This window comes from Ammodytes marinus (assembly GCF_949987685.1).
Source record: "Ammodytes marinus genome assembly, chromosome: 6".
Classification (NCBI taxonomy): domain Eukaryota; kingdom Metazoa; phylum Chordata; class Actinopteri; order Uranoscopiformes; family Ammodytidae; genus Ammodytes; species Ammodytes marinus.
In genome coordinates, this window is record NC_137235.1 from 11,016,707 (window position 1) to 11,044,303 (window position 27,597).

A 27,597-nucleotide genomic window follows, 5' to 3' on the forward strand; every position below is an offset into this window, starting at 1 on the left:
GCCAGGAAGCCCCTTGCGCGGCTTCAGAACAGCAGAGGAGCCGTGAATGAACACAGGCTCGCCTGGAAGAGGGAGTGACGGTAACGGACAGCCGGCTGAGGAAAAGTCCACATTTCCACCCGACATTTCTTGCCCGATATAGTGGATGTTACTCTGAATTTCTGTTGTTTATTAGATAAAAAAAAAATATATATATATATATATTTATCGTTTTGAAGTAGCTCCCAAGTTAGAACAAGAGTTATGTTGAAGGCACGCGGGGAATTTGTGCTTTGGTCGGATAAATGTCAGGTAAGGAGAGGGAAGAAGAGGAGTGAGAGTCGAAGCTTTTTTGTGTAAGTGTGTGTTGGTGTGTGTGTGTGTGTGTGTGTGTGTGTGTGTGTGTGTGTGTGTGTGTGTGTGTGTGTGTGTGTGTGTGTGAGTGCGTCCGTTCGCGCGCACGTGTGTTTGAGGGGGAGACAGTAAAGATAGAGGATCGTTTTAAGGTTGCAGTTAATCATACCGGGACTCTCTGTACCATGCACATGCTGTTACGCACTCAGGCCACAGCGGCTCTTGCGCAACAGCTTCTCCGCGTCTCTGTGCTGATGTCAATGATGAGAAAACTTATTCTGTCACCTTTACGGTATTTCAGCCCCGTACGGCTTCGTTTTTATTTTTCTTATTATTATTCCCCGAGGTGTAATCGTGAGGGGGAAACTAATGTTTTGACATCACAACAGAACCTACCCCGATTTAACTTTTGGGAACATTCCCCAAAGAACATTTTCCGATGTCATATTGTGTTTCATAATGAAATACAACCCCTTGGCTGCATTTCACTCAGCGTATAGCTTTACCATAGATTTACATTGTCTTGGCCGCGTACCTGCATTTTTCATGCAGCCTCATATGAACTGCTTGAATTGTCCTAAAGAAACGACCATGCAAAGTATTGATAAGGGAAGTGTCAGAGCCGACCGCGCGTGTGTTCAGAGAGGAGAGCGCTCCTCTTCTCTCCCGGTATGAAGCAGGTGGATGGCCCCCTGCGCTCAGCTTCTGCTGGGACCCCCACGTTTGCATCCCCAATCCTTTTTACAAATGCGCACCGTTGTTTCAATATAATCAGCTCTGGGACTCGCTGTTATTTATCCTTCCTCGCACCACTTAGAAGACATCTTCCCATGTTTAGTAGGCATGACATAAATTCTCCGAAGGAAGCCTGTTCCTTGACAGACTCGCCTTCTTGGAATCTAACCGATAATGACTTTGTGTTTGCCGAGGCTCGCGCACCCTGGGGTGTTGGAGGAGAGAAATGCGTTCGACGGGCTCGTGTTTCAAAGTCTCCCCTCTCTCCCTTAAAGATCAACCAGGTGACACGGGGGATGCGGTATTTTATCGCTGTTAGGCCAAATTATATTTCCATCTGATCGATACAAGACGCTAAAACAGCTCTGCATGCGCGGGCGCGTTGACGTGCAGGGCATCAACAAGGCAAAACATTTAGCAATGCCTTTGACATTCCACTCATAAGGCAAGGCTTTAGAAATGAGAAAAAAAATTGCGTTTTTACCCGAATGCAGGTGTTTTTCTCTCCAACAATTAAAATCATATAAATAAAGCTCATGGTTTACAGCAGGTGTCTGAGCAGCTCGGTGCAAAACGTCAGTCACCCGATGAAATTAAATACAATTCGAATGATCAAATTATTCAGGAATTGTGTAGCCAGATAATATTTTTTTTTCTCCTCGTTTTTTTTTTTTTGTTGCACAACCGAGCCATAAAACGCAGCACCTGTCTCCTTCCGCATTAAAATAAATAAACAGATGTCAATTCGAGAACGAATGTCCCCTCAGAGTTTACTGATTTCCTTTTTGGATTGACTTCTGTATTCAGGACATTTTCACGTAGCCTTTAAAAAAAGAAAAATTTGTATTTCAGCAGTAAATATGAATTAGCATATTCCAGAATTAATCAATTTATTTATTTCCATAAGATAATTTATCATTTATCCCCGAAATATTTGGCTTGTGATGACGCTGTTTCAAACTGGAGAAACAGATGAAAAAATACAAGTGAATTCAAAATATTTGATTTAAGATTTTGTTTTTGTTTGGGCTGTTAAGATTGCATATTACAACTTTAAATCCTATTTAATTCCTGCGTGCTGATATAAACAAACGAAATTAACAACAGTGGCGATTAAAGAATGACTGGAAGCGGACATTTACACCGTTCACAAAAGGCCTAAACGGGATTTTAATCATAAAAAAGACTACTTCAAAACCTTCAAAACCCCACGCAAGTGTCAACAGGAAACAACACGAACAGCATGCAATTTAACTGAAATCAATTCAATGGATTCGATAAATACTGCCTATTTTCTCAGCGTTCAGAGATCGGTGCACATTTGACTAAACACTGCAATTGGGAACTTTAGTAGCCTAATTGTTTTTATGCAGGAAAAAAAAACATATAGGCTACAACCATTAATCAGGAGTTGGATTATTTCCCAGGCATTACGGAGGGATAATATGTTGAGCCTTAATTGACCCACAGCTTTAGCCTACATGCGTGGCTTTGAATATCGACCCCTGATAGTTAAAAAAAAATAAAGTTAAGTGATACCACGAGCCTAATTGGTTCATCAGGGATGAATCCTCCACAACACAGCAGCCGAAGGAGCGTCGATTTTTGGATTTCATATATTTTTTTAAATAGCCTATATCCTCAAGTCGGAGGAATGTGGCAACAACTCATGGTTAAAAGCTCGTAAAAAAGCTCCATCTGAGGATCTGATGCTGCCACCCAGGCTCAAAGAAAGAAAGAAAGAAAGAAAGAAAGAAAGAATCAGTGTGTGTGTTTCACCGAAAACGCTCTCTAAAATAGCATCTCCCTTTTCTTCTTGCAAGGGTGCCGTAACGCGGCTTCCTTTGAAGTGCGACAGGTCGACAATGGGCCGAGACCTGGAAGAGGTAACAGTGGCATAACGCCTGGCTTCTGTCTGCTGCTCTCAGTGCTGCCTGCTTCATCTCACACGGATACTCTTATATATACACACACGTCATTACAAAGGTTTACAGCGTAGAATTATAAATAAATAGAGAATAGTAGATCATGATAAGAATAAAAAATAAAAATAAATAAAAAAGCAAATGTAAAACTGACACATTTCTTAACATTTAAAATGTTGCATTATTATAATATACACATACATTTTGCCACTTTGTAAAAAATAAATTGGTTTGCTGAATTTTTAAATCATAACCTGTAGCAGCATTTTTCATTTCTTCATATTCTGCATTTGCAGATTTAAGATCCTGAAGATCTTTATAAAAATGTGACTAAAAAGCAGTGAACAATTTTGATAAAAATCAGGGCTTTTATACATTTTATTTTATCGCTTGTGTAATTGTTTTCTCACTGTAGTAAAAAGGGAAAGCTGTCTGGGGATTAGCTCAAAGTGCCTAAACGGTGTCCAAATTGTTGAACCACATACAGAGATTTATCATACGAATATGTCAGCTCTATTGGTCATATAAAAAACAAGACAAATTCTGCACTAAATCTCTAAAGCCTTGCTTCAGGTCTTCTATTTCCATCTGTCTGTAATATTTTCTCGTCTTTTCATGCCTTCTTTCAAATTATATCTTTTAGTTTGGATCAATTTTACAGACATGCCGGTTGATTCCCCCCCTTATTCCACAGCCTATATATTTCCTTAATGCAGTGCAGCCCATGCGATCCTGTCTGTGTGTGTTAAACATTTGAAAGTGAATGCTGTTAGCTCCCAGGGCATGATGACAGACAAATCGGAGGGATAACATGCTCCGCTTTGTTTTGTCTGACTGAAGAAATGAGGTTGATATTATCCTCTTCAGTGCAGATCACAGAACGCGCTAATCTGCCCATTAACACACTGATACACTTACAGTGGTGAGTGTGTGTGCGTGTGTGTACGCAGCTTGTTTTTTTTTTACACAGTGGGGTACAGGCGTGTTGCATGTTGCATGTGGTGCATATGCATTTCTTCTTTACTGTTGTGTGGGACTCGGAGGCAGTGATTTGCTGCATATGTGTAGAATTATCCACAGTCAGTGAACGTGTGTGTGTGTGTGTGTGTGTGTGTGTGTGTGTGTGTCGTTACACTCAACTGTTATTATTTCCATGTCTGTATTTGATGGGTCGTTGCACACAGAGCATATGGATGGCTATACGTACATGTATCTGGTGTCAAGTGTGTGTGTGTGTGTGTGTGTGTGTGTTCTGACATTAAAGTTTGCGCGTGTGCATGTTAAGACGTTTGTGTCCGTGCTTTTGCTATTTCTTTTTCTGAGTGGGTGGCTAAATATTCATATGCCAGTTGTGTGCGTGTGTCTATGTGTGTGTATGCGTGAGAGTGAGAGAGAGTGAGCGTGTGCAGTTTTTGCGGGTGTGTGTCCTCTCCCTCTGAGTGTGTGTGTGTGATTCTGCGTGTTGGCTCTGGCTCCATGTGTGTGTGGGTGCGAGGTGAAGTGTCTCTTGGCTGGCCTTGGCTGGAGAGCTGGGAGAGAGCAGAGGTGAAAGAGGAGATTTGCAGAAAAGACACGCACCACTTCCCCCATTACTACTTTTTCTTTTCCTTCTTCTTTTTCTACGTCTCAGTCCGTTCCTTCTCCTTCTTCATCTCTCACTCGGTATTTTCCTTCCTCTACGTAGTATTCCCCACACCTCAACTTGCCCCCTCCATCGTTTTCTCTCTCTCTCTCTTCCCACCTAAAACTACCTTTTTACCTATTTAACTCTACCTCTGCTGCCAGTGCTCCACATTCAAAATCAGGCTGGTTTCATTCCGCAGCCACTGTCTTTACAGAGGAGGCTCCTTTAGATTGCAACCTGTGTAACAGAGGACCGCGTTGGGCGTTTGATATTATAATAAGACACCTGGCCACATGTCAAGAGGGTAGAACCATGTTTATTCAATAAGGGGAAGTGAGTGGGTGTGTCTCTCAATTAGCCCCTTTATTTTTTTTACACCTGATAGGAGAAGGTTTAAAGCATCTTCTGCACCTGTCTCTGTGACATTGGGGTTGTGGTGGTATTAAACTGTTCAATGCAATTACTGCAATGCTTAACTGGCCAGTTTAGAGGGTCCAGAAAAACATGAGCAGCTGAGAAAGGCCACTATGGCATCCAGGCAGCGGGCATCTCTCTCTCTCTCTCTCTCTCTCTCTCTCTCTCTCTCTCTCTCTCTCTCTCTCTGTCTCTCTCTCTCTGTCTCTCTCCCTCAGTCTTTGTGCATATGTAACAATGATGATGATGTGAGTGTTTCCTGAAGGCAGCGTTATTTCTGCAAGAGAGAGCACTGAAATGGGAGAGGGAGATTGAGTGGGAAGGTGGCTGCAGCCGCTTCTTGTGTATTTACCATCATGTATGTGTGTGTGTGTGTGTGTGTGTGTGTGTGTGTGTGTGTGTGTGTGTGTGTGTGTGTGTGTGTGTGTGCGCGTGCATGCACTATTAAGAAGCCATCTAGTTTGACGGAGTGGGAGGATGTACAAGGTCCCATTCATGCTGCGGTCCCCACTCTATTTACCCAGGCACCAACCTGGGAGATATGACGTCCGCAACATTTTTACTTTAAACTTGTTTCAACTGGCAGTTTTTTTTTCTTCTATATTTTTTGGCTTGCAACATCAAGCATGTCCCTTTCATTTTTATCGAAATCTGAAGATGGATGGATCAATAGGATTTGTTGCGCTTTTATTATACCATTCAATAAATATTTATCTGTGGAAATCTACAGTATACACATCCACAGTGTTCATTTCAATGGATAAATTCAACATTTTGTGATTTTTAATTCCATTCCATTGTGTTTGCCTTTGTGGAGTATTACAATGCCTGAGGAAAATCCGTCAACACCACTCCTCATGCAGTCAACCTCCATTCTCTCTCTTTGACTCACCAAGTAGCCTTTAAAATATATATATTTTTTTTTACTCTCATCCTTCTTTACATGCATGGTCTTTGCCAAAAATAAAGAAAATCCAGGTCTCACGTGATCACATGTGTTCAGGGTCATACAGTAACCTCTGTAGCGTTGCAGTGATGCCCTGCAGGACCGGGGCTAGGGTTAAGCACCGACCCTTACTCTGTGTCTGCTACCAGAGGCAAACCGCCGATCAATAAGCATCATGTGAGCATCACTCACGGGTTCCATGTCAGCTGTTTCCTGTTTTTCCTGCGGAGACGGCCGCCCCACCGCCATGGTGAATGCACGAATAATGGGGAGGATACAGAACGTATAAGACGCTATCATGGAAGAGAAAAGGCTTTCTTTATCATATGTCTGGCTGTGTATGTGTGTCCGTGTGTGTGTGTATGTGTGTGTGTCGAGGAACGATAGGCATGCAAAGCCATCTGCTCTGCTCTTATCAGAGGCTTTGAGTGGTGAAATCTACATAGCTGACTCTTCCCAGGGACGTCTTATTAGACCTGTGTGTGGGCATGTGTATGTTAACTGGAGGAAATACAATATTTATTTCCTTTTGGTATTCCTTATTTACTGTTGCTATGCAAGTTGCTTTGGACAGAGTAATCAATACAGTACCGGAAATATAGATAGAAATCTCAATATGAATCAAGGAGGAGATTCATGTGGTATTTTAAGGCTGTCGTGTTGTGTGTTCAAAAGGTTTATTCGGGTTTGAATCGCTTAAAATAAATGTAGTGTTCAGTGTGGAAGTCGAGACTGTTGTTATATATAATGTTATAATAATGTATTATATTAAACAAAGAAGACAGACATGTCTAGTTGTAAGGAAGAGTACATCTCCTGACTATATCTTTATCTTATTTTTCAGTTTTATTTTCTTTTTCTTTTTTTGGTCATGTTCACATTTCTTTCGTCAGAGGGCTGTTAGTTATGTGTCTTTGGTTAGTTTCCTGCAGTAGGGGAGAAGTTGCCGGTGTGAAGAGGAAGTGTGTATGTGTTTGAAGGGCTGGCCGGTCGCTCAGGATGTCACCACCCCACCACTGGCTAATGAGGGGGACATTAGCACAGGGCCAGGGCAGCAACACACACACACACACACACACACACACACACACACACACACACACACTGACACGGCAGGAATGCAGCAGCTGTCACCAAGGTCCGGGCAGTTTATTAAAAGGCTGAAGTATAGTCGTGTCTTTTGTGTGTGTGTGTGTGTGTGTGTGTGTGTGTGTGTGTGTGTGTGTGTGTGTGTGTGTGTGTGTGTGTGTGTGTGTGTGTGTGTGTGTGTGTGTGTGTGTGTGTGTGTGTGTGTGTGTGTGTGTGTGTGTGTGTGTGTGTGTGTGTGTGTGTGTGTGTGTGTGTGTGTGTGGAGTTACTGGGGGTCACGGGGGTGTTAAGAGGCTGGGAGGGGCCCACGCTGGCTCTGGTGACCCCGGAGATTGCTACCGGCAGAGAGGATCATCACACGTTAACTGACTTCAGTGAAAGGAGAAAGAAAGAGTCACAGAGGAAACGTATATATATATATATATGTATATACACATATGGTATTTTAAGACATGAGCATATGGCAGACACATTGTTGTGTTGAGTCTGTTCTTTCCCCTCCTGTGTCCAGAGGAAGGTGACATTAGGTGTGACCTGCAGCTAAGTGACAGGAACTTGGGCATACTTTCACCACGGCTTCTCCCTTTTCCTGTTATTCCTCAACTCCTGTTATTTTGTTTTCCTTGGAGCCGAGCCAGCGCGACGGGCAAAATCGACGGCCTACTATTTTTTACATCCGTCTTAAGGACCCCTCTCTGGTCCACTCTGCCTGCCAACTTGCCCCATCAGCAGAGGCGGCGAGGAAGAGCTCTCAATGCTGTCACTGTTATTTGAAAATGCACTCAGGGGTGAATTGCTATTATTATTGTTAAAACCATCATCAGACTTATTTACGGTTACGGATAATCATGGTCATTTTGTCCAGGGCTTACAGTTGCCCTGTCTCTTTCCCCCAGCTAATCCGACATGTACTGTTGAGTGAGTGAGTGAGTGTGTGTGCGCGTGTGTGTGTGTGTGTGTGTGTGTGTGTGTGTGTGTGTGTGTGTGTGTGTGTGTGTGTGTGTGTGTGTGTGTGTGTGTGTGTGTGGATGTGTGTGCTTGTGTGTTGGTATTGTACATTTTAGACGTGCTGGCAAATTACTAGAGTTGTTGTGCAGAGAAAATGGGTTTTCAACAGGTTACAGTGATTTCACCCCACCCCCTCCCCCCCACAAGTATAAATCTGTTACATGTCTTAATGCAAACGTTGAACTCTGTGGCTTGTGTTTGTGCGTGTGTGTGTGTGTGTGTGTGTGTGTGTGTGTGTGTGTGTGTGTTCTATGTGAGGCAGAGGAGGACGAGAGCGTTTTTCCCCACTATTTTCTATTTCATTTCTCTCTCTCTCTCTGCCTCTTTCTCTCAGTCTTTTTTCACTCCGTCTATCTCTCCGCTCTGTTCTGTTCTGTCTCCAGCTCACCGTGGAGATTTGATTGCTAGAGGCCCAGGGAGGATTTTTAGGGAGGTTCTGGAGAGGGGAGACTAGTGGTACAGGCAGTGGTAGGCTTGTAGCCAACATACACACACACACACACACACACACACACACACACACACACACACACACACACACACACACACACACACACACACACACACACACACACACACACACACACACACACACACACACACACACAAATACTGTATGTGCAGACCTACAGGCATAGATACCTGCTCTTGCACACTTCTCTTATGTCCTTTATACAGATTTTGCAAAAAGCTTCCTAACAGTGTTAATCTTAATCCTCAGAAAAAAAAGTCTAAACTCATTAGCTACTTTTCCTTGTGAGCAAAGTGTTAAAGTAACATGTGTAAGCATTTGTTTGTGCTCTCTGCTGACTTTGTAAAGATGTTGGCGCTGTTGGATTAATAACATTTAATGGCCACTGTTAAATGCAGCTGCCTTGGCATCCCACAGCTTGTGTTTTTCTGGCAAACCGGAGACTATGGGTGGCTTTTTTGTTTTTCTTGTGAGTGTGTGTTGCGTGTGTGTATATACGCTGTGCAGTGTGTGTGGGCTGGGAGAGGCATTGTGTGTGTTGTCACTTTGCATACCTGTTCATTTGAATGTGACCCCTACACACGCACAAACACAAACACACTTAGCTGATGGCATATTGAGCTGCACTTCACTTTCTAACAATCTATAATGTCAACCAACTCACAAATGATGTAATTAGCCTACTGTGATACACATGAATCGGTGTGACCCCATGTCCGTGGCAACCAGCCAGGGGTTGGGAGGTCACCATGCGTGACCCTCTAGCACCACGCAATTGTTGGCCGTCCACCTCCTGACATTTATTGTGCGATTGAAGTGACGGCCACGGGGCTTTTAGCACGGGGACAAAGTGCAAATTCTTGTAAAGAAAAACGCTCTGTTTTTCAGTGTGTGTTAAAAAGATGGATTTTGTGTTGTTGACACACAAACACACACACACTCTTATACTCTCTTGTTCTTTCCATGTTGATGTTTTCTCTGTAAATGGCCTGAGCTGCCTCTTCCATTGTCGGGAAACACACTCAGCGATAAGTGCTTTGTTGGAGCGCCGGCCGTCCACTGTATGATGTGTGCGACTCTGACTGGCATTTAATATTTCATGGCATTTAATCCATTTGCTATGTTTCCCTCCAAATACAAAAAGAAATAATCTGCATCTTTTGTTTCCCTTTATCTAGGCCATTACTTCACAGCGTGTTCATCAGTTTAGATTTGTAAAAGGGTGGCAACAAAGGATTAATCACCCCCAGATTTACTGCTATTTTTCCACACGGCCATTAAGCTAATAAATTTAGCCTCTTGTTTCGTGGCTTAAGCGGGGGCCTCACTGGGGGCAAAGGTGATACTTTGTTCCTGATCAATGGGCCACCGGACATAAAATATCATAGAGATTCATCGCGGGGAAAAAGTGAAATAAGAGCACTTAAAAAGGAGCGGAGATCACAGGACGTATACGGCAAAGAAAGATATAGCGCATTATGACAAAGAATATGAAAAGGAGCCGACAGCTTGTGCATCAGTCAGAAGGTGAGGACGAGGCTCTCTGCGAGATCAATTGGTAATAGGCCTGAAGTCACAGAGGCGATTAGAGGCGTCGACTTGCCTGTGTTGTAAATGCTGTCAGATCTGTTAAAGGAAGCCTAATACCTCTCAGGTTGAAAGCTGTAATAACATCAACAGTAACTGGATCCGCCGGGAAGTGCAAGTGAGTCTGCCTGTGCGTGAGTGAGTGAGTGAGTGGAAAAGGAATGGGAGGAAGGCGAAAGTGTTTCATTGTGTGTGCACTGCGTCTAGGTGTGCGTGTGTTTGTGAGTACATGCGGGGCATTAAGCAGAAGCAGCAGCGCATAAAGGCCAGGGCTGCGGGGTTGCTCCTGGCATTTTTGGGGGGCCACCAGATGCCTGTCACTCGCTTTAAAGAGAGAAAAAGAGCCGCGGATGAGGAGGTGGAGAAGGACAAAGAGGGAGGGAGGGAGAGAAAGAGGGGGTTGAGGACACCGCTGTTCAAATCTTGTCACGTAGCGCTAATTCATCCAGCCTCATTAGAGAAAGGGAAGGGACCAGGGGGCCTCTCTCAGGACATGGGCCCCGACTCAACACACACAGACGCGGTGGAGATATGCATACACACATTTTCTCAGTGTTTCTCTGGCACATACTTACACAGAGATGCAATTTCTCTTTTCCTTACAGACAACACACACACACACACACACACACACACACACACACACACACACACACACACACACACACACACACACCCGTAGACACACAGATGACACTGGCACTTGGCGCAGTGCGGGGGCAGTTTGGGGAATAGAAAATTGCCTTCTCAGGAAGGCCCCGGCCAATTAAGGACCTGACCGTATTGAATGTCAAGTGTTAATTTGGGCCCCCCCCCCCCCAACCTCCTTCCCTCCCTCACCCTTCAATTTCCCAGCAGTGGGGGGTGGGTGGGCGAAGGGGTTTCGGTGGTTAAGTGTGTGTTTGTGTGTGTGTGTGTGTGTGCGTGCGTATGTGTCCCAGAGATGAGCAAATACGATTCAAGCCAAAGTTGATGGCCCGCTCCGTATTATGTGTCGCAGGCAAGTGGCAAATGTGCTGCCTCCTTTTAGCCCCTCACACTACCCCTCCGCCCCCCCTAACCCCAGGGACGGCGTGATGGAAGGAGGAGGAGAGAGGGAGGATTAACTGTACCGCAGTGATAAGAATGGGGGGTTTTACACTGGGGAGGGAGAGAGGGGGGGTGAAAGGGACAGACAGGCAGAAAAGCAGAGAGAGAGAGAGGGCACGGGGTTTGTTTGATCTCACAGGACTGGGTGGTGACTTTGATAGTCTTTTAATTGCCTTAATCTTTTTTTTCTCTCTCTCGCAGAGGTGGTGTCCCCGGCAGAGTTAGTAGTTTTAAATGGTAGAATAAGTACATTTCCAAAAAGTTTAGCGAGTCATTTATTTGAGAGAAAAAAATAAAACTTTATGAGGGAACTTTAAATGATGTCAATGCGCCGTGGCTGTTGTGTTACACTCACACAGGCGTTTGGCATGGTCCAGGCAGGGGCAGACAAGGTTGTTTGTGAACTTGGACTGATGGTAAATGCCCACCTCCTTACCTCCATGATCTAATAGACATCCACTTAGTCTTAATGGGCAGATTCCCTTTCTCCTCTCTTTAGTGATGACTGTTGCACTCTTTTAAAGGTGGAATATAGCCTGCTTGTCTTTCCTATATCAACCTCCTCGCTCACACACCCCTCCTTTAGCCTCTGTAGCGCATGTTCCACCACCTCTCTCTCCCAGGATAGAGAGAGGGAGCATTTCTAACAAACTAAATATTAATGCATCGCTCGTATTCACACCAAAGCCCCTCTGGCTACATCTGTTAGTCAAAGGCCCTTTGTCTTACATTCACATCGGTGTTTTTTTACGTCAACATGTGTGCCTGTGCTGTGCTGTGCTGTGTGTGTGTGTGTGTGTCCGGTGATAGCAGTGATGTTGTGAAATTGAATAGAGAGGGGTGAGTATTGATTATTTCCCCCAGTGTGTTATTAGTGCCTGCTGCAACTGACAAAGAGAGCATGAGCCACCCGCACAAACACAAACTGACAAACACATGCGTGCACTCACACACACATACACACACTTACACACGCGCACACATAGCACCGTGTTTAGCCATGAAATACTGTATGGTATTTGCATGTTTTGACAAGCACAATGCATTGCGTCAATAGAAGGAAAAAGTATACTCTATATGAACGTTAATGCTCAGAAGCGGTGGTGGTGGAAACCTGTTAAATCACAGCTGCTGTAGTGTTATGACAGACTGGGTTACGTGTCACTGACTTATAAGCGTCGAGGGTCTTTTTTAAATAGAGCCAATTTTTGCCCTCTGAGCTCACACACACACATTTACGTAAAAAAAAAATAAAAAAGGATATCATTACAATCTGTTTTCTCAATCTGCCGTAGGTGATAACACGTTACGAGTTCACAAAGGTCACGGCGAAGTGTAATTCAATCTCTGATCACTGATAGCCAAACAGCCCGTCCCGTACAGGCCTCCGGGGCTTATAACGAGGGAGGCAGAGAAGGGTGTTAAAAACCCCAGTCTAAGTGCTCCGTCTCTGGGTAGATAGCGATGTCTGCGGGGGCCTCTGGAGCTCCACGCGGTTGGCCAGCGCTGAGAGCTCTGTCAAGCCCTAATTGATCACCCTGACCTGGGGAGCTGAGGACACAAGTGGAGAAAGGGGTGTGGAAGGATGCAATAGATAAGGGCGAAAAGGGAAAAGAAAGGAAAGGAAAGGAGAGGGGAAAAAAATAAAGAAATTGTGCGACCAGTGGTTTAATCCCTCCGGACTGGCCGTTTTTTTCCCCCTCTGGATGATAGATATAGTATAGGCCTAGCGTGTGACACAGATGGATAATGCAGGCGTCTGGGGTGATAGAGTTATAAATTAACACATTACTGGACCTTAATGTGGACTACTGTGGGCGACCACACACCGACATCATCAACCCCTACAGGCGCATACACACGCAGACACACACACACACACACACACACACACACACACACACACACACACACACACACACACACACACACACACACACACACACACACACACACACACACACACACACACACACAAACACGCCTACAGTCTCACTGATGCGTCTAGCTGAGCTCAGGGTGCGGATTGTACTCCTCAAGTGGCATTGATTTGTTAAAGTGCTGAATTAGCAGGAGAAGTCCAGCTGCCGGTGCTTTTTTTCACTTTCTTTTTTTCCCCTTTTCCTCTGTATTTTACAATATCCCTCTCTTAACTTCTGCCTCTCTTTCACTCTCCCCCCTGTCGCCTCACTAGAGTTGCTCCCTCTTTTTTTCTGCTTGATTTTGTTCAACCTTCTTTTTTCATCTCCTCTCCCTGTAAGACTTTTGCTCTCCTCGGTTGTCCTGGCAAATGCCGCCTTCTATTTCCCCCTCTCTCCTCTCTCTCCAGCTGGAATGTTTCACCTAAAAGAACAGTTGGTTTTTCTCTCCTCCTTCTTGTGGCCCACACAGCACTGCCAGCCAAAACTGTTAGGTCCCTGACTTTGAGACTGAAAGGGAAGTGGTCTGTGTGTGTGTGTGTGTGTGTGTGTGTGTGTGTGTGTGTGTGTGTGTGTGTGTGGCTTGGAATAGGTATTTAATAGCCAGACATACAGAAGAGCTAATATCCAGAGCAGCAGTAGCCTGCACATTGTAAGGCCACACACAGTGACAAGGTCCTGCTCGGCTCACTGTATTTAAAACTCACCCAACTCCTGTAGTGCAAAAGCAAATGGCTTATACATCTACAAGCTAACCGCAGTGAATTCCACTGGTGTAAATGTCGTTTAACAACAAATGAGTGCCTTTTGGAAACTGAGCTGCGTACAGTTAAAGGGTCACTGGTCCCTCTGTCTGCTGAGTGTGTAGTGCTGTGTTGTACTTGGGCTTATGAGTTGGACAGACTGTCTGCTTCCTGAGTCCGAGTCAAGGCCCCTAGCCAAGAGGTGCAGATTTGTTAGTGTCTGCTCCATTATCACCCATCACTCTCATGGTTTGTTGTATGTGTGTTAGAGTGTGAGAGGGAGAGAGAGAGAGAGAGGGAAGAGAGAGAGAGCACGAGAAAGGAGAGTAAAGAGACTGTCCCCCTCTTTCTTGCTTGCTGTGGTCCAGCCCAAACAGTTACCATCTGGTGACCAGTGAGTGACCCTTTTTCTTGTCTCTCTCTCTCTCTCACACACACACACACACACACACACACACACACACACACACACACACACACACACACACACACACACACACACACACACACACACACACACACACACACTGAATGTCGGACCGGGTCCAAGTGATGAGTGAGTGACCACCCAACTCCCATCTCCTCCCCTGCCGAGGTTCCGTCTCTGCCAGACCTCCCAGGTCCCTCCCCTCGCTGCACACGATTGGTCGATGAAAGGTTGATGGGCGACTGATCCGTCCACAGCTCCAGTAAAATGCTCAATAAAGCACAAATTCAGGCTCTGACACAGCTAATAGAAAAAACACCTACGACGGAAAAGGCACCTAAACACGCACAGAGTGCACACGGACACCATTGTGGCCCAAAATAAGCACATATCTTCTCGCAAGTTTCAACCACAGTGCGGTTTTTTAGCTGTTTGCTTGATTTAGGTAGGCCCCCTTGTGCTACAGTCACTGACAACGTTGGTCTTATTTTATTTTATTTATAAACTTTATATACTGTATTATAAAATATAATGGACATTCTAAAAAAAATTATAGCCCAAACGATTAATTGCTGAATCTAGAAAGAAATAGCCAGATCAGGTTATAATAAAATAATGATGAGTTGCAGCCACATATCTAATGCAGTGGCCTTTAAATGACACACTTGGAATAGGAAGTGTATATGGTTGTCAGGAAAGTCAAGTCATTGTTTTTGTGTGCAGTGAGAAGAAATGGGTGTAGCGTATAGTGTGTGTGTCTAGTCTGTTGGGGTGACTGAGACGCCAGCACAGAGGTCAGAGGCGGAGACGAAGTGACACATGCATCGCAGGCTTGTGACATGCCAGGGTCATGACAAAGGTCACGCTGTCCGCCCAGAGAGAGCACACACTCATCTCACTCGATCTCTTTTCTTCTTGCCGTGTTTTTTTTTCGGTGTGGAAATGTGTCAAGGAGTGACCGTCCCTTTAAAAAAAAAAGTAAAAACGGGATGCAGAAGCAACCTCTGCCTCTCCTGGCCGCTGCAGTGTGTGGGGAACAGGGACTGATGGGAGAGTGGGTGGTGTCACAGGCAGGGCCCTTAATGGCAGTGTGATGTTGTGACTTCAGCTTTCCATTTCAGGTTACATGCAGAGCGGGGACAGAGAGAAAGAGAGAAGAAAAAAAAGGGGGGGGTGCAGTGTTTTAGAGAAACGGAGCAAAAAGCACGAGTAGAGCATCTCAGAAAGAAAAACACTTAAGGTGAGGGATAGTAGTGAGCGGGGATGGTGTGTGTGTGTGTGTGTGTGTGTGTGTGTGTGTGTGTGTGTGCGGGGGGAGGAGGGGGGCGCAAGGGGACGGAAGGAGTGAGGAGGAGGAGGAAGGAAAGGAAAGGAAAGGAAAGGGAAGGGAAGGGGGGGGGGGGCAGCGGGCGGTGGTGCGTCCGTCCCTTCCCTGAGGCTGATGCATTGTGACAGTCACTTAGAGGGATTTCACTTCCCCTAAACTGTGGCTTGCAGGAAGAAACACCATAAGTTGGGACAATTATGGGCTGAAGGAGATATGACAGGACACATGCAGAGCGGGCGTGCACAGGGAGGGGGAGAGGAAGTCAAGCTAAGATTGTGCGTGTGTGTGTGTGTGTGTGTGTGTGTGTGTGTGTGTGTGTGTGTACACTCAGGGAGGACACAATCATATCATCTGCTTAGATTTGTCAGATTGCGACGTACTGTATATGTGCACACAGTGCATATGCTGTTCGAATGCTGTGTTTGTGCTTGCCTGTGAGGGCCCGGGGAGGGGTTGTTGCTCGGTGCACGCCATGTCTCGCTCCTCATGGTACCGTATGTTACCACTCTGCCTCCCTCATTCCATCGCCCCGTGTCTGTAACTTAACCTGGTGACGGAGGGTAGGAGGGAGAGCAAGAAGAGGGAGGGGGGGTGGGGGGGGGGGGAATAGAAGTCAGTTTCAAATGCTGCCAAGAAAACAGGCTCTATTTTGTTCTGTTCTTAGGTTTGATTTAATTTCCTCCCGTGATTTTTCTTCTTGCATGTTAATAGTTTAGTCTTTCGTGTCGTGAGCCCTGATGAGTGTGTCCCAAAAGTTCTCTTTTTTTCCCCCCTTCTTCTCGCTACAGTACAATCTATTACCCCTCGCGCTGCAAGCTCTGCCAAGAATGTCACTGTAATTTGAGTGTAAGTGGATTCCAAGAAATACACTTTTTCCTGTTTCATTGAGTCGTTTTGCTTTCAGCGCTATTATGTGCTTCGTGCGAGTGAGGTGCCGGTGAAATTGTCTCTGTTTTTCTGTGTCTTTTTTCGCATGGCAGCTACAGTTACAGTTCACCTACAGTTCCCTTAAGTCTCCTTTTATTTGTGTGTGTGTGTGTGTGTGTGTTTGCACAGTGCGGTGAATAATGACAACAGCCAAAAAGAGTGTTCATTTTTAGAAATATATACCACACTTGACCGCCCCCTGATACAATCTATTTAAACATAAACACATAGACGTGCCTCTCTCCCTCTGTCTTGGTCCCTGTCTTTCTTCCCCAGTTTTTTTTCCTAAATGTTTTTATCTCCTTGTGTATTCAACAGATAAAGACCCTATGTGTCCAGCAATAAAAAAAAGTCTTAGTTAGGTCAATTTAAATACATCTATGCTATCTGACTTATTACAGGAATTTGAAGTATCTATGCTGACTGTAAAGAATAGGGTAGTTATATCTTTGGAATCTGTCCACTTTCTTAGCGGGTACAAGGCCTGCAGATTCTTAAAATTCTGACTGATGTACAGTATGTTTTCCCTTAAATGCAAGTTAACTTGATCTCACAAAGTTCACTATCAATAATGCTTGTCACGCTCGTGTCCTTGAGCTATTTCATATAGAAGATAACCCGTAGTGATGTCTAAACTAAGCTTTAGTGTTCCGTCATCATTCTGCATTCCCTGCCCAGCTCGGCTCCCTCCTCATCAGTATGGCTCTTGTGCCTGCTGAGCTGGCTTTTGATAGTCTTTCGTTTGGTTTCGGTCATCTGAGATTTGGTATTAACTCACCCTCTCCCTTTTATATACTGCTTCTCTTTTTTCTCTCAGTTTCCTTTCCCTCCCTCACCACCCCTCTCTCTCGCTCTCTCTCTCTCTCTCTCTCTCTCTCTCTCGTTCTGATGGAGGGAAGGATGGACGGAGGGAGGGAGGGAGGGAGGGAGGGGCAGACTGGGACAGAGGTTGAGGGGTATAAGACCGCTCAACACAGCTGGGACCCCTACTATCAAAGAGATGGTAATGACCGTCTGCTAGCATTAGCCAAAGCTGGTGATGAAAGAATGGCCAAGGAACCCACAGAGGAGAGAGTTTGGCACTGTATGGAGCCAGAGCCCATAACCACCAGTACCACCTCTGCTGCCTGTCATATGCAGGGAACTCATGAGTGGGACTAAATGTTGGCAGATTTTTTACTTAGGTCAGGAATAATAATCAAGTAAGATTATCGTCATAATTAGCTAAATTAATGCTTTATAATTTCATAGTGTACAGGTGTCCTTTGAATCTTTTTCTCACAATTGTTAACAGATAGAACCGTTGTCAATGTGTCTGGTAAGCCCGACATAGAAGGCTTACATGGACTCTATTCACTTTTCTCACCAGTATCCATAGCAACATGTCCACCGTCACCGACTCACTGCTTTTTGATTTGATCTTTTTTTAAACACATTGCTATTTTTGGTCTGAACGCCTGCTAAGAACTTTCTTGAACAAACAAACAGACGGTAGAATATCCCAGAATGTGTGCAAGTAGTTTATGTTTATGTTTATTCATGGTAGGGTGGACCTATACCCCTGCTCCGTTAAACCCAGGTACTGGCAGTTATTATCCTACAGGTAAAAAAAAAAGGCCCTGCTCCCTAGTGCCTGTTACCCATACCCCCTTGCAGTAGTCAATACCCGTGACAGGGGTCAAGAAGGGTCATGGGCTAAGCGCTCCATCAACTATAGAGTCAATACAGGACTCGTGTCAGTCCACAATGAGGCTAATAGTGATCTGAGAAAGCGATGTGCATTTTATACACTGGTCGTGTTTGAGATAGATAGATAGATTTATTTATTTGTCACATACACAATTACACAGGGCAATGCGTAGTGAAATTATTCTTGTAAACCAGTCCGGCTGTCATACAACTATAAAGTGCAAGATTAAACAATTATTGGGTGGGATTGGGTAGTGGGCTAAGTGACATTGTCAGTCTGGTTTAACAGTCTGATGGCCTGGGGAAAGAAACTCCTCCTCATCCTCTCTGTGTTGGCCCTCAGCAGACGGTAGCGTCTCCGTGAAGGCAGCAGGGTAAACAGACTGTTGTTGGGGTGGCTGATATCACTAGTGATAGTGAGAGGAGATTATGATCAAAGTTGTGACTCCCAAAGTGGTTTGAAGTACAGTACATATTTATTTACAGTGTAACTCTGTGAAAAAAAATAAATAAATTTGATGCAACCGTGAACCGAAGAACACCATTTTATTTTTATGGCCAAAGTCCATTTTCACCACTAGTAGCTGCAGCTCCCCGTACAGTCCACGCAGGCTTAAATAATTTATCTCCCCTTGCTCTCCCTCGATCTTGCGCTCTCTCTTCATGTTGCTGTCTGTAGCCCCCCCCCCCCACCCCCGACACACACACCCACAACACCACCACCACCCCCTGTTCCTCTTAGCACTTGCTTCATTTGTTTGCTTTGAGGAGCTAAATCTTGTTTGCGCGTATTAATAAGTCAAGGCGGATTATCCCCCCCCCCCCCCCCCCCCTCTATCACAGCCCCCTTAGCGTCCTAGCGCTCTCTGCTTACACTGTATTTGCGGCCGGGTGGCTCTGTTTGCAGAACCCCCCACCACACACACACACACACACACACACACACACACACACACACACACACACACACACACACACACACACACACACACCAGTGAGGCCGAGTGTGCTAGGCTAATTAGATTAATTCCGATGCCTGTAATGATTGCTTGCCATCTATTTTTAATGACTGGTGCATATCAAAGAGTATTAAAAGCATACTACCAGCGAAGCCTGCTCCCAGTCCCCCCCTAGTGTGTCAGGCACTGTAGGAGGCACTGGCTTAGTGTTAAGAGTGTCAGCATATTGTGTCTATGTGTGTGTCACTACGGGGCTAAGGGGGAACATGTGTTCAGTTTGGCCTCTGCCTGGCCTCCTCAAGGAAATAAATAAAAACACAAATAAATAAATTAGCAAACCAGTCCATGACATTTCCGTTTGCTGCCTCATACACATTCCTTAATTTTTTGGAAGGGACTGGAAATATAAAAGGAAGACAGAGGTTCTGTTCTGCAGTAGAACAGATGCAGAACTAATTTAAATTCTGCATAAAGTCAACAATATTAATATAATCTTTTTTCCCCTCTATTACTTCCATCTGATGTTTATTCTCCCTCTTTCAAAACACTGAATTGTTTCCAGCTCCCCCTCTCTCTTGTAGTAAATCAGAAAGTAAACCCTTCCACATAGTATGTCGTTACGCATTAGGCCTCTGGCTTACACCTTGCCATCCATGAGCATGCGTGTTCGTCACCCCTCTTTATGCATTTGAGATGTTGCTCATCATTAATGGATAGATGTAAGTCTCTTCCCGTCTTTCTTCGCCCGTCTGTCTCGTGGCCCTGTAAAAGGCAGTATAAATATTTGAGAGGCAAGCAGTTCATAAGTGGGGAAAAAAGGGGCGTTTAGCGTAGCCATTTGGAAACACAAATCTGAAATGAGAGACAGTGACGAGTAAACGAGCAACAAAAGGAAGGATGCAAGATCATGAGGCAAGATCCAGAGGCCTCCACATACAGCAAATACATATATCCCTCGCTATCCTGATTTTCTTCTTCTGTTCCTCCCTCTCAATGCACAGTGAATAAATACGTTTGACTTACAACTCTCTATTACACACACACACTTACTCACACGCACACACACAGGGTAGATTTCCATAAAATATTAAAGGAGGTGTTTCCTGTAATTATGTCACTGTTTGCCTCTGCCTCAAAGCCTGATCTGTAATTAAACAGGATTGTACACGCACATGCCAAAGAAAAAGCACGCAAAAACACACCTCCATGCCCCCAGACGCACACACCCGCACCCATACACACACACACACACACACACACACACACAGAGCGAGGTGCAGGTTTGTGAGTAGATCACTGTAATTCATACTCTCTCATAACACATGCTCAAATTTGTACACACACACACTCACTCACTCACTCACTCAATGGACTCATTCATAGACAAGTGCTCATACACATCAGGCAAACACACACCTTCTACCACCTCTCTCTCTTACACACACACACACACACACACACACACACACACACACACACACACACACACACACACACACACACACACACACACACACACACGAACACCCCATCTTTACCTCATTCCCGAAAGGAAAAGAAAATCAGGAGTCCGTAATGCGCTATCTTTCCCAGACACCCTATTGTGATGTTATCTCCATAACTATCCATATATTGATCCTCCTCCCGGCTTCTTCCTCTTTAATTCTCTCTCCATCTGCCCCGCTCCCTCCCACCCTTCACCCATCCAGCCCTTATCTAATCTGGCTATGCCACTAATGGCAGCCATTCCCAGCCATGAACAAGTGCCATAATGTGCTCTGGTAAGCCGTTATGATGTGAAATGACCCTATTGATTGTCTTGCATCCCCACTGACAAAAAAGAGGTGGCGGCAGTCACTTATTACTGTTAATGAGCTGTGGGATGGGCCTTAAGTGGCACGGCGCACACTCACTCACTCATACGCACACACAGACACACACACACACACCTGCATGTGTGTACAAATGCAGACTTGCGCACTTTGCATAATTGTGGAAGCATAACTCCTACCTGTCTGTGTCCCGCCACATTCTTGCTCGTTAGCGATGGGAGGTCCCACCGTGTGGGCGGGTGACGAGCTTTTAATGGCGGCCACTTGGCATTGTCATGTCGCGTTTTCGATGACTGTTGCATCTGTTTCTATTGTTTTTGTGCGTCTGTTGTACACACCTGGCGTGTCTGTAATGAACAAAGCGAAAAGACGGCCACTTAGTCTGACAAATGATACAAGCTTTTGCTTTTTGGGTTAAGCCGTGTTTTAGCACAGGAGCCCAGATGTGAGTGGATGTAAGCGGCGTAATGGGAGCGGTGTAGCAGCGGTAAGTGTAATGATGGCCAAAAACAAAAGGGGGGAGGTTTGGTTAGACACCAGTGTGCCGAGGCCACAGGCGTAGATCTGACTCCGACACTGTTCCGTGTAGACAGAAGAAGGGTGTATGCCAAGCGGCTTTATGAATGAGTGGAATCTTCTTGCTTGTGTGTGTGTGTGTGTGTGTGTGTGTGTGTGTGTGTACGTACGCAGCCGCCGCCGCCTTTTTTCCAAGCTGGCAGTGTACCTCCTGGGGATAATCCATGGGACACATCCAATCAGCCGCAGTGCATGTGCGACACATGTTTTTTTATTCAATCTTCTTGTCTTTTCATCTTCCACCACCACCAGAACGCTTCCTGCTATTTTCTTCCCAGCTCGGGACAAACGAATAACAGATGTGAGAGGTTGGAACGTGCCCTCTCCTCCCCTCCTCCTCCTCCTCTCCCTTTCCCTTTCCCTTTCTCCTGTGCTGTGTGACTATAGTCTGTGACAACCTTTTGCACTCTGACTCTCTCCCCACTTTCCCGCTCTTTTGTTTTTTTCCCCGAAATCTGCCCATCCCTGGTGCGCTATGTGGGGACAGAGAGCTGCGCCCATCTCCCACCCGCTCCCTGCTGGAAGACTCCGTGTCTCATTCCGGGGGCTGTTTTTTGCTCTCTGTGTCCGTGTGTGACCTGATCATTGTTTTAGTGTGCATCTGAAGACGGGTTTTCTGGTCCTGAGGGTCCCCCACCGCCCTCCCTCCCACCCCCCGTCAACACAGTGAATCAGAGGTTGATTTAGTTTACGGGAATGACAACTCAGCATGGATTTGAAGAATAATCGTGTCATACAGTCACTTCTGCATTTCTTTGAAACACATTTATTTCTGTGGAACTCAGAAGGGAGATCAGCTACAGGAAGTGACATGGAAAGTAAAGTAAAGAAGAGCACTGAAATGAAAGTTGACCAAGAGTTAAGATTTTTAATCACTGAAATGTTTCAAATGTTCAAAGTTTTGAACAGATCTGATTCCCTCATAGTAGATTTCCCTGCTATACAGTGCATACAGGGCTCACTTTTTCCCATACAAATCAATCAAGAACTTTTGTAATTAAACTATAATTCAATACATTTGCTTATTTATTTGATCCTCAAATGCATAAATCAATGGCGTATCAATGTTGCATACTTGAAAAGATTTATTTATGCAAGGCTGCGGCTGGAACAGAGGATATAGTGGGGTGTCTGGGAAGAGTCAATATTTTCATATGTAAGCCTGTGAAATTAATGACCTAATATCTGCAATGAGAAAGCTCGTTTTAAAGGCATAATCCTCTCCCTGTTTCTTGGGAAGACAAGAGAAACTGAATCAATGAAGGTTTAGGCTCTGGGAAATTATAACTGCATACACACACACACACACACACACACACACACACACACACACACACGCATAGGCTTACACACGCAAACCCACATGGTCATATCCAAGACAAAACACACACGCATGTATGCATGCACGCACGCACGCACACACACACACACACACACACACACACACAGACACACACACACACACACACACACACACACACACACACACACACACACACACACACACACACACACACACACACACACACACACATAGGGTTTTATTCTAGCCGGTGTGTGGCAGCCCCGCTGCAAGAGAGTTTTATGCGATCACACAAAGTGTCAACCTGTGACAATAAGTACTATTAAAATGGTAATAATGTTCTTTTATATGAGGTGAAAGGGACTGGGTGAATACAATTTTACCAACAGCCTTATGTCTCTGTGGAACAAAAAGCAGTGCATGACATTTGGCAGTTGTTAAAAGTAGCAATCAGTAACTGTAGTAAATCCAAAGGCCAAATACGAGGTGAAACCGTACCTGCACTTTACATAGTGAAAACACATGTTGAAGTAGTGATTTCTAATTTTACTGTAACATGCTCCAGTTCACAAACTGTACACTCTGAGAATTCATACTCAGATTGTGTAGCCGACCTTTTTCTTTCTTAGTTCTGAGGGATCCTTCATGTAGGGCTGTGCGACTTGTGCGCATGTTACCCTTACCAAGCTTATTGGTTACAAAGCCAGGAAAGACAGGGTCTCTTTTTGCATAAATCAAAGAGCAGTCGTTTCCTGCAGACACACACATAGACACATTCACTCACACACACACACACACACACACACACACACACACACACACACACACACACACACACACACAAACGCATTCACACATTTGAAAATTAAAATGCCATTACTTAGCTGGAATGGAGGGACTCAACAAGACAGAGGAGACAGGGAAAGGGGGGGGGGGGAGAGAGACCAAAATGGTACTTAATTCTTTCATCATTATCTAAATGAATGAAAATCACATCAATGCACCAAGACAAGGCTGTGCATCTGTCTCAAAATTAACTCACCAATTATGGGAGGAAGTTAATGAAGGCGGGAGCTCAGTTGTGTGCGATAGATAGCTCGCAGCCGTCAAAAAGGACTTTTGATTCCATTTGGAGGGAGAGACCTCTGAGGCCAGTCTGGTACGGTGCCAGCTGACCTTTCTTTATCTGACCTCTGACCTTCACAGTGGCTCGGGAACTGGGTCTGATAGCTGATTTGTTGGCTCGCCCGATAGTCCAGGGAAAGAGAGAAAGAGAGAGAGCGAGAGAGAGAGAGAGTGTGTGTGTTTGTGCCCTTGGAAATTTTGCCCTTTTTTTCTTTCTGAACTTTTTCAAGAGAAATTTCAGCACAATAACATGCCGGCTGGAATACTTGTTAAACGGAGGGGCAGTCTTGACGCACGCTGACCCTGCACTCAAGTAACTGGAATGCCAACACTGTCTCTACTACACCATGTTTTTAGAATCCATAGGAGGCCTTGGAAAATAGGAAGAATAGGATGGTAGGGGGCATGTAGAGGACAATCATCAGACTGCACAGAAGGAGGGAGAGAGGAGAGGCGGCTGGGTGCGAGAGGGGGAGAGCAGGGAAAGCTCAGCAGTCCCCTAGCATCTGGCAAGGCGTCGCGGGGAGCCAGGGTCCTTGTCATTGATAGTGATGAAATCATTTAAGCCATCAGGACTAAACGAGCCAGTTAAAGAGACACTCAGCGCTATACACTTCTGTTCCGGAGACGGGAGAGGCATCGCCCCGCATGTGCCACTGGCATTGACAACATATCGAGGGAAAATAGTTGTGTGTGTGTGTGTGTGTGTGCGTGTGTGTGTGTGTGTGTGTGTGTGTGTGTGGAAGATGACAGGGTATAGAAAGTACATCATCTAGGGAAACTAATGTGTTTTCTTCTCTTACTGCTGTGTTTGTACTGAACCCAACTGGATTCAATAAGAGGGTGGTTCCCACTGCCGTTCACAGGGTATTTGGAATAGCGTGTTCTGTGTCCAGATTTTGTATTGGTTAAATTCACGTTTATTGTCATATGTTACAGTGATACAAATTCAAGTATTCTACAAGCTTGCAGAAAGCGTTTAGGTTTTGGCAACGTCTGACCACCAGGAATGGCAGAACACAGTAAGGCAAAAGATGGATACAGTCATTGTAAAAACAGGAAAAAAAAATAAGAGAAATGTCCTGAAATGTTCTGATACCAACTAACACATTCAACCCAATCATTAAGAAAAACATGGACACAACAATTATGAAAGTTAAAATTCAGAACACAATTTTTGATTCATGCCACAACTGTGAAACCTTGAAGTGTTTTTTTTGTGTGTGTTCCTGTTGGTTAAATGGAGAGAAGCATTGTGTTGACATGAAGACCACAGGGCTGAAACGCATTATAGGTTCACCACTAAATGAGTAGAACAGTAAATGTGGTCCTTTTTATATCGAGTTCGAGCCTCAGCAGCAGCTCCGCCGAAACAGTTTGAACAACAAACAGGTCAATTATCTAGTCCAGGCACTACTTGTACATTGACTCCATGTTCTCCACTGAATGTACGTATGTGTTTGGCACTACTTGTACATTGACTCCATGTTCTCCACTGAATGTACGTATGTGTTTTTTTCTTTTTTCTTTTTTTGTCATCACAGTGAGAGAGGAACATAAACTGTGTACATGTCTGTAGGATAAAAGCTGGCAGAGTTCAGAAACAAACTGTATAACTGCTGTGCCACAATTTACAAGAGATGTGCCATCATTAGAGCTGTAGCGAGGGAAGAACCAAACCACTGGCTAAATCTGCCATGAAATACTAGACTGCTGCAATAAAACCTGAGCATCTGCACAAAACTGGAAACAGATGAACCCCGTCAAGGATACATTGTGCTTTCTTCCCCTCCTTGTTTCCTACGAGGCTGCGGGTCTTCTCTGGATGAGCGGCGAGAATTGTGATTTTGTGCATAATTACGTGTGTTGACGTGCGTGCACAGTGAGTGTGCAGCAGCAGCATATGGCCATCATGTGTGTGTGTGTAAGAGTGTGTGCACACTGTTGTACTCTTGTCGGCCTTTGTGTGTATCATGTTATGGCCCTACACAAGTACCGAGGCCACAAAGGAAATCCACTGCCAACAACAGCACAGCTACTGGCAAAGAGCCATACCACCCCAGAGGCTTATGGGATACGCTTTACAAGCAGAGACAAAGTGTAGGAGGGTGAAATCCGTACGGGTCACTCTGTGTTAGACTGTATATAGTGTCCAGTTGGGCCTCAGAACTGTCCAATGTCTTCCCAGAATTCAATATGTCTCACATATGTCAACGATAGCTGTTTTCATCTCGTACATCTGGCGATAAAGAGCAGCACTCCGCCTATAGGCTGCTCAGCACTCTTTGTACAAATCAGGCTATTAATACAAGTATTACACTGATGTAGAGCAGAGTACCAGAGATTTATAGGCTACATTAGGAGTCAGACGAGAACATTACGCAGCTTATTGTGAATTAGGGAATGGGCTCTCTGCCTTGTTTGCTCCTGGGGAGAGGTCGTGATATCCCGTTACTTCCTCAAACCCCTCACTCAGAGGGGACAAGTGTGCTTTTTCCATCTCAGCCCCAGACAACTTATTTCCAGTGTGTTGTTGGCTTTTCGTTATATAATGATATTTGATCATTGGAAGGCCATGCTACGATGGCCGGTTACACTGTACAGATGTACGATGGTGATTGGTTTATTAGCCTTATAAACATAATGATGTGGTGCCTCTTTGGAAAAGCGGAGTCGTTTCTCTCTCTTGTTCCCATGGTGGCTCGCTGAGATTATGTGTTAAGTTTTGTGGCGATTCATTTGAGTTTAAATGCAGAATTTGAAGCAGAAACCACAGCTAGCCACTCTCTCTCCCTCTCTCCTTTGTCTTGTCATCCCTTTTTTCTCCCCCCTTCTCTCCAGTGGGCTTGGCTGCTGCCTTTCGTCAGTGGCTGTGCCGTCTATTGACAGAGCAGTACATTCTAGACATATCTGGGGGATTAAGTTGCAAATTTAAGCAATGGGAAAATCAATGGGTTCCTCTTTTAATTCATGAGAAAGGCTGTCACTGTGGAAAAAAACAGTAGGGAGATGTGGCCGTTTCGATCACATTCGTCCAAGGAGAAGCAGAGGAGGAGGAGAGAGCGAAGACAGCATCCTTTAAATCTCTCCATCAAGTGGGGGCAAGGCCTTTGGTGGCTTGCCAGAGATAAAACCACTGGAGGAGATATATGTCCTTTGTTTCCACCTTTATCAGTGCTGCCATTTCATTTCATTGCTCTTTCATAGACTAAGTGCTGAATATTTGAATGGGCTTTTCTTTTTTTTTTCTTCCTTTTCTTTTTTCTTTTTTAAAGCACTGTACCCTGGGGTTTGGGAAAAGGAGTTTGTTTCTTGTATTTTATGTTCATGTAGAAACACTAGTAGTCAGCAGTGTTGGGAAAGGCTGCTGCAAAGGTTTGAAGTACTACCTGGACTCTCAGCCAATGAAAACAGGTATCTGCCTGCGCACAGATGTAAAATTTCACTCATGCCAGGGTTTTTTTTTTTCTTCACATAGAGCTGAAAAGTCACCCAGCCCTCCATACAACACCCTTCATTTTTTTAAAACCTTTTGTCACCAGAAAGGC

The 27,597-nt window shown here is 44.9% G+C and overlaps 1 protein-coding gene across 1 annotated transcript in view; it reads left to right on the forward strand.

Moving 5' to 3' along the window:
- Positions 1 to 27,597, forward strand: part of bnc2 (basonuclin zinc finger protein 2) — a 176,016-nt gene that overhangs the window by 73,968 nt on the left and 74,451 nt on the right. The gene's annotated exons all lie outside the window — the stretch shown is intronic.